Below are 11,800 nucleotides of genomic sequence, written 5' to 3'. Positions count from 1 at the left end.
CTTCATCTGCCTTCTTATCGAACTTGCTAAGTTGATCTCGATCATTTAGGATGAAGCATCTGTAACCAAAGACATGTAAAAATTTAACGTTTCTTTGGTTGATTAGTTCTTAAGGTGTCTTCATGTGCCTCTTTACCACCATTTCTCTATTTTGAATAAAGCAGGCAGTGGAGATTGCTTCTGCCCAAAAATGGGTTGGAAGACAAGAGCTGGCTAGCATGGTGCGTGCAGCTTCGACTAGAGTTCTATTCTTTCTTTCTACGACACCATTTGTTGTGGTGTCCTTGCTGCAGAGAAGTTCTGAGTTACGCCCTTTGTGTCCAAGTACGCATCGATCTTGGCATTCTTGAACTCTGTTCCATTATTACTTCTCAGCTTCTGAATTTCGCTTTGTAGAAGTACTTGTATCTTGGTCATTTGATTAGCAGCTCTGGGACATATGATTTTTGTCTTACAAACTCAATCCAAGTATATCGTGAGTATTCATCAATTAATACTAAGATATACTTCTTACCACACAAGCTCTGCACAGAGATTGGACCACAAAGATCCACATGAAGCATATGTAGAGGTCTGATACATGACACATCTGTCTTAGTTTTGTGGGATGCTCTTTTGAGCTTTCCCATTTCACATGCAGAGCAGAGATGGTCCTTTTCGAACTTTATGGCAAGAAGTCCGTTAACCAGATTATTCTTCACAAGCTTCTCAATATTTTGGAAATTAAGATGAGATAGCTTGTGGTGCCAGAGCCAAGCTTCTTCACTCTTGCGAGACACGAGATAGAGCGTCTCAGAATTGTCTCTTGGTGAGAGGTTCATGAGATACAGATTGCCTTTTCTATTAGCTCTTAGCAACTCCTGACCTGATTCTGACATAATAGAGCAAGCTTCCTTTTGGAACTTGACATTGTAGCCAGAATCACACAGTTGACTTATGCTCAAAAGATTATGTTTAAGCCCAGAGACATAAGCAACCTTAGANGCTTCCTTTTGGAACTTGACATTGTAGCCAGAATCACACAGTTGACTTATGCTCAAAAGATTATGTTTAAGCCCAGAGACATAAGCAACCTTAGAGACAGGAACCTTACCTTGTAGTAGATCCCCGTATCCCTTTATTTCTTCTTGCTTGTTATCTCCAAAGGTCACTTTTCCTCCAATCTTCTCTCTGTATGAGGAGAGCAACCTCTTATTACCGGTCATGTGTCTTGAGCATCCGGAGTCAAGATACCAAATGTCCATATGCGGCTTCTACAAAATAGGGATTTAGGTACCCATTTCGTAATGGGTCGTCGATGATTAGGAACAGAGGGTAGCTTTTTAAGCTTTGGAAGAGGCTTCGTCTATTGACCCGAATTAACAGACTAGGCTTTAGGAGCCTTCTTTCTCTTCTGGGACTTCTTGGATTTAGACCTTGATGACCCAGAGAGAAGACAGTTTGGGTCAGAGAAGTGCTATTTTAACTTAAGTAGCAGAGAAACACATTTACAATTATGAAAACATTTTGGATGACAAAATGATTTATTAGCTTTAAAGAATAAATTATTACAATCATTCCTAGCATTGGTAGTTCTAGCAAACTTCCTATCTATATCTAATTGTTTTAACACAGAATGAGTCTTCTCTGACTTTTTCTTCCCTACTCCTTTGGCCTTCAGAGGCCTCTCTGAAACAGATGAATTAATGTTAGAGCATGCAACCGATTTTCCGTTCTGTTCTGGAGTGAATTTAATTGGCTTAGATTTGGAATTTGAGCCCGTTGATGTAGAAGAAACACACTTTGCACTCTTTACCCTGTACTCAAACTTGGAAGTAGATTTAGCATTTGTCGTCATGCTTGCACGACCAGAACCTAGGAGAATCTTTTTCTCAATAGGGGGTTTTGCAACCTCTGGTTCTTTGGCAACGACCTCTGTCTTAACTTACTCTTCAAACGAGTTCACCTCTGACTCAGAGCCAGAGTCAAGAAAATTCTTGTGTGAATGTCGAGATACAGAGGTACCAATAAGAACTTGAGGTTCTCGTATGCATGAGCTACAAGTTTCGTTCGTATTTTGTTTTAATGCACTTTCAAAAGCATCCGAGGAGTTACACTTAGAAGAATCTGTATGACCTTTAGGAGGATAGTTCAAGGCCTCAAGCAAGTCTTGCTCGAAGACCTGTCTTATCGTTTCTGTAAAGACATCCATCAATTTCGAATCCAGAGTTTTAAGAAAATTTCTTGTGGATGAACTCTTGATTTCATTTGGTTCAGGTTTGACAACCTCACTTTCAGGCTTAATATGTTCATGATTTGTAGAGCCAAAAAAAAATCTCGTTTGTCTTCTGTATGCGTTTTAAATCAACTTGTGGCACACATTTTGAAGAGTAAGAGATGTTTTTGAATTTCAACCTAAGAGTTCTGGCTCCACTTTCAAGCTTACATATTTCAAACGGTGAAGCTGTATACAAAATAGGAAAATCTGGTTTCTGTTTTTTGCCCAACCTAAACATGGATTCAAGAGCATTTTTCCTCTTCCAGGTGAGGTCTAGGTCTATATAACCTATTCTTGTTTTATCCTGTTGAAAATTAACTTTTTCATACACCTGCTGAGCATCTTGATATTTCTTAATCAAGAGCTCTTTTCTTTGTAAGCTCTGATGTAGGAACTCCCTTTCGTTTTGAAAATAATCTTGTAGGGCCTCAGAGTTTAATCTGTCTCTTTCTTTTTCTAGAAGTTCTGTTTCTTTCTTCTTAATAGTTGCTTTTAATTCTAAGCATTCTGTTTTAAGACTCGTTTCAGTGGATCGCTTTGATTGTACAAGCTTTTCATTTTCCACTGATAACTCTTGTTTCTCTATAGTTAACAGCTCTGTCTCTCGTTTAAAAAATAGTTTTTCCTTCGTTTTTCCTTTTCCAAGGATTTTTTTTGGATTTTTTGAGAGAGAGCTTTTGCTATAGATTGACGAAATCGTTAGTCAAAGCAGAGATGCTCTCTTCCAGGTTAGAGTGAGAATAACCAGAGATCGAACATACCTTGGAGTCGGAGTCAGATCCATACTCATTCTCGACAGCCATCCCACAAAAGTTTGCTTGGTCTTCTTCATCAGATGAGGAGTTAGAGACCCAATTCTCCTGTTCTGCCATGAGGCTTCTTTGTGATCGATTGTACTTGTACTTATTTTTGTAGTACAGTTCATCTTTCACAAGAGGGCCTCTGCACTCTTTGGAATAGTGTCCCATCTTTCCGCATCTAAAGCATCGGACACCTTGCTTTTTCTGGTCTGACGGCTCTTCCTCCTTCTTATTTGAAACTGAATGAGGGTTCCTTCCTTCGAAAGATTTTCCTCTGTTTCGGTCACTTTGTCTTCCTCTTCTGTCGAAGGCCATCTTCCCAAATTTCCTTTGAAATTTCCTTGGTGATCAGGGCCAAGGATTTCGCAAAGGCATTGATATCATCGTCTTCAGAGCTAGATGCTCTGTCTTCTTCATCATCACTCTCCAAGATGAGAGCCTTCTTTCCCTTCCTTCTTTCTTCTCTTGGTCTTCGTTCTCTGTGTAGCTGGCTTGATCATGTCTCTTTTGAATCAGAGACAAGAGCCAGAGGTCCACCCAGAACGACCTTTGCCTTCTACACCTCTTGTTCTTGAGCCTGTAGTGTCCCATATACGTCGTACTGTATCCATTTCTCTAGATTTTGGTTTGCCTGGAGAGACATTGTCAGATTTCCCCATTCTGCGTTAAATATCCTCAAGAAGAGCATGTTGTTCTCCTCTTGAGTTCTGATCACGTCACACTTGCGACATTTGTTGATCAGAGTGTTGAAGCGATGATAAGTCTGTTCTAAAGACTCATCGGGGAATGCCTGGAAGCTATCTTATTCATTCAGGCATTGGGCACGACGATTCTTCTTCATCTTGATGCCTCCTTCGTAAGGCGTCTTTATATGCCTCTTTACTACCGTTGATCTATTTTGAATAAAGTAAGCGGTTGAGATGGCTTCTTCCCAAAAGTGGGTTGGAAGACCAGAGCTTGCTAGCATTGTTCTTGCTGTTTCAACCAGAGTGCGATTCTTTCTTTCTACTACACCTTTTTGCTGTGGTGTTCTTGCTACAGAGAAGTTGTGAGTTATACCTTCCTTGTCTAAGTACGCATCAATCTTTGCGTTCATAAACTATGTTCGATTGTCACTTCTCAGCTTTTGAATTTTTCTTTGTAGACGAACTTGAATCTTGGTCATCAGCTTGATCAGCAACTCTGGGACAACTGATTTCTGCCTTACAAACTCAATCCAAGTATATCATGAGTATTCATCAATTGAGACAAGGATATACTTCTTACCAGACAAGCTCTGCACAGAGATTAGACCACAAAGATCCACATGAAGCATATGCAGAGGTCTGACATAGGATACTTCTGTCTTTGTTTTGTGGGATGCTCTTTTGAGCTTTCCCATTTCACAAGCAGAGTAGAGATGGTCCTTTTCGAACTTTATGGCAGGAAGTCCGTCAACCAGATTATTCTTCACAAGCTTCTCTATATTTTTGGAAATTCAAGTGAGACAGCTTATGATGCCAAAACCAAGCTTCTTCACACTTACGAGATACGAGACAGAGAGTCTCTAAATTATCTCTTGGTGAGAAGTTCATAAGATAGAGATTTCCCTTTCGTTTAGCTCTTAGCAACTCCTGACCTGATTCTGACATAATGGAGCAAGCTTCCTTTTGGAACTTGACATTGTAGCCAAAATCACATAGTTGACTTATGCTCAAAAGATTATGTTTAAGCCCAGAGACATAAGCAACCTTAGAAACATAAACCTTACCTTGTAGAAGATCTCCATACCCCTTTATCTCTCCTTGCATGTTATCCCCAAAAGTTACTTTTCCTCCAATCTTCTCTCTGTATGAGGAGAGTAACCTCTTATTGCCGGTCATGTGTCTTGAGCATCCTGAGTCGAGATACCAAATGTCCATATGCGGCTTCTACAAAACAAATTATAGGGATTTAGGTGACCCATTAGGGATAGAAGATTGCCTTTTAGCTTTAGGGAGAGGTTTCATCTCAGCACCTGAGTTACCAGACTTGGCTTTAGGAGCCTTCTTTCTCTTCTAGGTCTTTTTGGAATTTATCCTTGATGATCCAGAGACAATACAGTTAGGATCAGAGAAATGCTGCTTCAACTTATGCAGCAGAGAGAAACATTCACAATTATGAACACATTTTGAATGACAAAATGATTTATTTTATTTAAAAAACATATTATTACAATCATTCCTAGCATTGGTAGTTTTAACAAATTTCCTATCTAGATTTGATTGTTTTGACGACTTTGAATGAATCTTCTCAAATATCTTATTTCCTACTCCTTTGGCCTTCAGAGGCCTCTCTGAAACAAAGGAATTAAAATTAGAGTTGGCAGCGGATTTTCATTTTTGTTCTTGAGTGAACTTAATTGGCTTAGATTTGAATTTGGAGCCCTTCGATGCAGAGGAAACATACTTTGTACTTTTAGCCTTGTAATCAAACTTTGGAGCAAATTTAGCTCTTGTCTTTATGCTAACAAGGCCAGAACCTAGGAGAATCTTGTTCTCATTTGGAAGTTTTGCATCCTCTGGTTCTTTTGCTTCAATCTCTGTCTCAACTTGCTCCTTAATCGAGTCCACCTATGACTCGGAGTCAGAGTCAAGAAATCCTTGTGTGAATATCGAAATACAAAGATATCATTAAGAACTTGAGATTCTCATATGCATGAGCTAGAGCCTTCGTCCATCTTTTGTTTTGAAGAACTTTCAAAAGTATATGAGGAATTACTCTCAGAAGAATCTACAAGACCTTTAGGAGGATAATTCAAGGCCTGTAGCAAATCTTGCTCGAAAACCTGTCTTATCGTTTATGTGAAGTCATCCAATAACTTTGGATCCAGAGTTTTAAGAAAATTTTATGTGGATGAACTCTTGATTTCATCTGGTTCTGGTTTGACAACCTCACTATTAGTCTTAAGATGTTCAAGATTTGTAGAGCCAAATTAAAAGATCTCGTCTGTCTTTTGTATGCTTTTTAAATCAACTTGTGGCATACTCTTTGAAGAATAAGAGATATATTTAAATTTTAACCTTTGAGTTTCGGCCCCACTCTCAAGCCTACATCTTTTGAAAGGTGAAGCTGTATACAGAATTGGAAAATCTGGTTTTTGCTTTTTGCCAAACCTAAACACAGATTGAAGAGTAGTTTTCTTCTTCCAGGTGAGGTCTAGGTCTGTATAACCTATCCCTGCTCTATCTTGTTGAGAATTAACTTTTTCATACACCTGTTGAGCATCTTGATATTTCTTGATCAAGAGCTCTTTTCTTTGTAAGCTCTAGTGTAACAATTCCCTTTCCTTCTGAAAATAGTTTTTGAGGGCCTTAGAGTTTAGTCTGTCACGTTCCTTCTCTAAAAGCTCCTTTTCTTTCTTCTGTATAACCGCTTTTAGTTCTGTGCACTCTGACTTAAGACTTGTTTCAGTGGATCTTTTTGTTCGCAAGAGTTTTTCGTTTTCCACTGACAATTCTTGTTTTTCTACAGTTAGCAGCTTTGTCTCACGCTCAAAAAATAATTTCTCTTTTTCCAAAGATTTTCTTTTAGATTTTTCGACATAGAGCTTTTGTTGTAGATTAATGAAATCATTTGTCAAAGCAGAGATGCTTTCTTCCAGGTCAGAATGAGAATAGCCAGAGATGGAACATACCTGGGAGTCAGATTCAGATCCAAACTATTCTCCTGTTCAGCCATGAGACTCATTTGGGATCGATTATACTTGTACTTGTTTTTGTAGTACAGTTAATCTTTCACCAAAGGGCCTCTATACTCTTTGGGGTAATGCCCCATTTTCCCGCATCTGAAGCATGTAACACTTTGCTTCTTCTGTTATGATGGCTCTTCCTCCTTTTTCTTTGAAACATAGGAAGGGTTCCTTCCTTCGAAAGCTCTGCCTCGGCTACGATCGCCCTGCCTTCCTCGTTTATTAAAGATATTCTTCCCAAAATTTCTTTGAAATTCCTTGGTAATCAGGGCCAAGGAATGTGAAAAAGCACTAATGTCGTCGTCTTTAAAGCTAGACACTTTGTCTTCTTCATCGCTCTCCATGATAAGAGCCTTCTTTCCGTTTCTCCTTTCCTCCTTGGATCTTCGCTCTCTGTGTGGCTGGCTAGATCCTGTCTCTTTTGAGTCAGAGACAAGAGCTAGAGGTCCACTCAGAGCGACCTTGGCCTTCTGCACTTCCTGTTCTTGGGCTTGCAGAGTCCCATACACGTCGTGTAATGTCCATTGCTCTAGATCTTGCTTCGCCCGGAGAGACATGGACAAGTCTCCCCATTCTGCATTCAACCTCTTCAAGAAGAGCATGTTGTTTTCCTCTTGTGTTCTGATCACGTCACATTTGCGACACTTGTTGATCAGTGTGTTAAACCTATAATAAGTCTGTTCTAAAGACTCAACGGGAAGCACCTGGAAACTGTTGTACTCGTTTAAGCATGGAGCACGACGGTTTTTCTTCATCTTTATCCCCCTTCCAGCTGGTTTGCCAATTGATCCCATAGTTCCTTGAAAGAATCGCACGCGTCAAGAGATTGAAAAATCTCATTTTGGAGAGCCATGATCAAAAGTCTTTTGGCTTTGGGATCCACCTCAACTCTGCGTTTGTCCTCATTGTTCCAATCACGACGAAGCTTGGGAACTCTCCTGGCAGGTGCTTCAACCGTATCGCCAGCAGCAGGAATACGAGGAATAATAGTAGTAGGGACATAAGGGCCGTTTAGAATCGATTCGTAAAGTTCTAGGACAAGACCCTCGTAAAAATTGATCACCCGAATTTTCCATTAGGGATATTCTTCCCTAATGAGAGTCGGAGCTTTAGTCAAGAATCTAGCACTGTACATGGAGTTCCACGTTTGACTAGACATTTTTGATTAAAACTTTTGAGAAGAAGATTGATGAGAAAGTGATAAACAACGGAAAAATGATTTTCAGAATACGTAAAAGCAAACGTTTTAAATGGGTCAAAAAATACGAATGAAAATCCTTTTTAAAACGAATAATAAAAAATTAAGAGTAGAATCCTGATGGATATCGATCGACTAATCAATGAAAATGATTAGCAGGCTCTAATACCAATTGTTGGAACCCAGATAATCTTAATTCTTAGAAAATCACAGTTTATAAAGAATAAGATTGAAGTATAAACAGTGAACTGAGTATGATCAACCGATATATTCAAAATATATAAGAACAGTAAAATACTTGAATAATCGGATGCTTTTATTAGCTAAAAATAATAACTTTCAAACTAAATGTATTCTCATAAAATAAGCTATAATATAAGTCGGCACTCTCAGGTAATTTGAACCTGATGAGGAAGCCTCCTTATATACGCCTAGGTCAAACAACTATGCTATAAATAGATCTTGAATCTCTGAGTTGTCGAGTCCGCGTCCTTATCTTTGACTTCCCTTGAAAAGTGGAGCAGACTAAGTTAAGCTGCCTTGATTCTATTTGACGCTTGCGAGAATGTCTAGACTTGCACGCGCGTTCCATGGAGAAGGAAACCAGAAGCTCTGCATGTACCATACAGATGATCAACATGTACTATGCAGAGGTTATGCATATGCAGAATCTCTGTGTCTAGAGTTGTAGCATTGCATTAAGCGCTTATGCTTTTTGAGCATAACGCTTGATCGTCCAAGGAGATTGTGCACGGGCTCTGTATGAAGGGAACCTTCACTCTTTGAGTAAGAGCTCAGGTTCTTGATCTCTTCTTCATGAGAGCTCTTAGTCCAGACCGCTTCAATAGACTAAGTCCTATTGACTAGAGTAAGAGACTTCTTACTTACACTTTCACAAGTTGGGGTCTAACAGACCGATAAGAATTTTGTACCCGAAGACCTTGTTGTCCGATAAAGGTATATCCGGCCGAGTGCCGTCCAGATTAAGGGTTTTTGTTTGATTGTCTTATATGAGTCGGGAGACTATGATGTCTGGAGTAAGTGTTGTGTTGTCCAGATAGAGTGTCTGGCTAACTCTGTCCGGACATGTGTTGGTCGGATAAGCTTGTCTGGACAAAAGCTGTCCGTACAGTTTAAATTGTTGAATTTGAGATTTTGATGAATGGGAATTTTTGCAATTTAATGTTTTTTTGGGTTCGAAATTGTTATATTATAAAAAGGGTATTTGTTGATCTCTCTCTTTGTGATTTGATGATAATTCATTTTACCTTATACAAAGTATTTATGTTTCTGTCTTTCAGTTCCAACGATCATCACTGAGTCTGTTCAGTGATCGCTGAGAACATGCATTGTAAATCCACCAGCGATAGTGATACTTCATGAAGGCAAAACTCACACCAAAGATCCTTCAGCGAAAGTCGAAGACTGAAACTGAAGATTAGTGACTGGCGAGTAAATGATCTGAAGCGGTATTCAGTGAATACAAACTGGTCTACATATGTGTGAAGACTGCCCAAGCCTCAGCGAATRCTGAAGAGACCTTCAGGTTATTCCAGCATTCAATGATCAAAAGAAGCTTTTTGAGCACGATTGTTTTTGTCTTGTCCTAATACACACAAAGGACAAACCCATACCCTTTCTAAAGTATCCGATTAGTTGACTCTACTACCCACCAACTTTGTAAAGGATGTCTGCTCATGAATAGGCTTTTGTACTATTCACTCTAGCAAAGAACAAGTCTTTCTCTAAAGGCTTGACACGTGTTTTAACCCTACAATGTGACAACTGTCAAATTTRAGCTTCCAGGTTAGCTCTTATTAAGTTTATATTAGTGTTATTRAAGATAATTTATAAGATTAGGAGTTAGTTAGATTAGATTGGCCGAAAATTTCTAGAGCTCCCGGTAGTTACTTAGAAAGTCCGGTTCCGACCCGTAACTATCTAAAACGTCCTATATAGTGCCAAATGCTCCAATTTATACCTAATTTATATCAAACACAAAGTTTTAGTGTTTTAAATATAAAACTTTTTATTTAAATGAATTTAACCATCATGGGTTTATAATTTGAAGAAAAATGTCAAAAATTGAGAAAAATGACATTTTAACAATTTTGGGACTTAAATTTAATTAAAATAAAAAATATATATTTTTGGGCTTGCCCCCCCATGGCTGGCCACCCCCCTCCCTTCTAATATCCACATATAAATATCATTATTTTCTCCACTTATAACTCATTATTCACATTTCAAAATTTGAAACTCTCTCTTCCTCTCTCTCTAAACTCAAGAGACTCTCAACATCACCTTCTTCATCCTTCATACTCCAGCCAATTTCTTCATATTTTTCCATCAAAATAGCAAAGATTTTGAAGATATTGCATCCTTCTCATCATCAATCAAGGTAACAACTTCATCTCCACCATTTTCTTGCAAACTTTGGGGGAAAAACCCACTTTTCTTGCATTTTAAACTACCTTCTTCTAACCATCGAAAATTTCTGAGTTTTTAAGGAGAGATTACACACCAAAAACATGTAAAAATGTTTATATGATGGTGGTAATCTATGACCCAAACATTTGAACTCAAGAAAATAGGTAAAATCATGTTGCATGTCGGTTTGATTCCTAAAAAAATGACATTTTAAGCGCTGACAGATTGCATGCATGTGCATAAATCATCCATTTCTTGCAAATAATATGTTCAAATGTCATGAATCTTCTTCTAAAAGTTCATTTATTGAGTTGGGGTTTTAATCCAATTGGTCTCACTCAAAAACATTGAGTTTTGACTACCCAAATACTCAAAACAAGATGCATGTGCATCTGAGAGTTTTTCAGTAGGTAAACCCTACTTTAAACAACCATAACTCTCTAAATAATCATCCAAATCATTGACTTTTCTTCTGGAAGTTAATTTAATGAGTTACCTTTCAAATTCCACTGATTKCATTCAAAAATATGGTGATTTGAGGTTTCAACTACTCAAAACAAAATGAGTATGCAATCTGTCCAAAACTGACAGATTTGTATATGCATGTTCTAATGACCATATCTCTTTCAAAACTCAATGAAAAATGATTATTCTTTATTTGAGAGTTAACTATATGAGTTATCTTCTGCATGCAAGTGGAATCACATGAAAATATGGAGTTTTGACCTCCGAACACCTAAAACACTATAGGTGTGCAAACTGTGAAACCATTAGTAGGTAGATCCTAATTTATGTGTTAATATCTCTTTTATTACTTGCGCTTAGTACATTCTTTTATAAGTTAGGGTTCATATGAACACAGTTTCACTAAAAAATATGAAGTTTTGAAGCATTAACCAATTTATTAAAGTTAAGTGTGAAATCTGTCAACTAATGACAGATGTGTGCATGTAACTTTATGGTGCCATATCTTCCTCTTAACTCATCCAAAATGAGTGATTCTTATCTTAAAAGTTTTATTTAGGTGTTGAGTTTATAATCCAACTGGAATTTCTGCAAAACACTTAGTAGAACTCTTCAAATGAGTATTTTACTAACATGGTGTAATCTGCCATACCAATTGTGACATATTGTATTGAATAAATTATTTGAACCATTTTTACATGTCCAAAATGCATGAAATTTGGTCACAATGACCATAACTCAGTACTATATCCCATATAAAAAKATAGGAAACTATGTCATTTTAGAAGTCTCTATAAATTGATCATTTTCAGTACTATTAGTTTCTGTCCAAAAGTGAAATTCTGGAATTATTTGATTTTATAAATTTTGATCATTTATTGGATTATAACATTACTTCCGGTATAAATTACTATATTAACGAGCATATGTGCATTATGTAT

This window comes from Cynara cardunculus (assembly GCF_001531365.2).
Source record: "Cynara cardunculus var. scolymus isolate 2C chromosome LG 12, CcrdV1, whole genome shotgun sequence".
Lineage (NCBI taxonomy): Eukaryota > Viridiplantae > Streptophyta > Magnoliopsida > Asterales > Asteraceae > Cynara > Cynara cardunculus.
The sequence above is the reverse complement of the archived record's forward strand: the minus strand, read 5'-3'. Positions refer to the sequence as shown.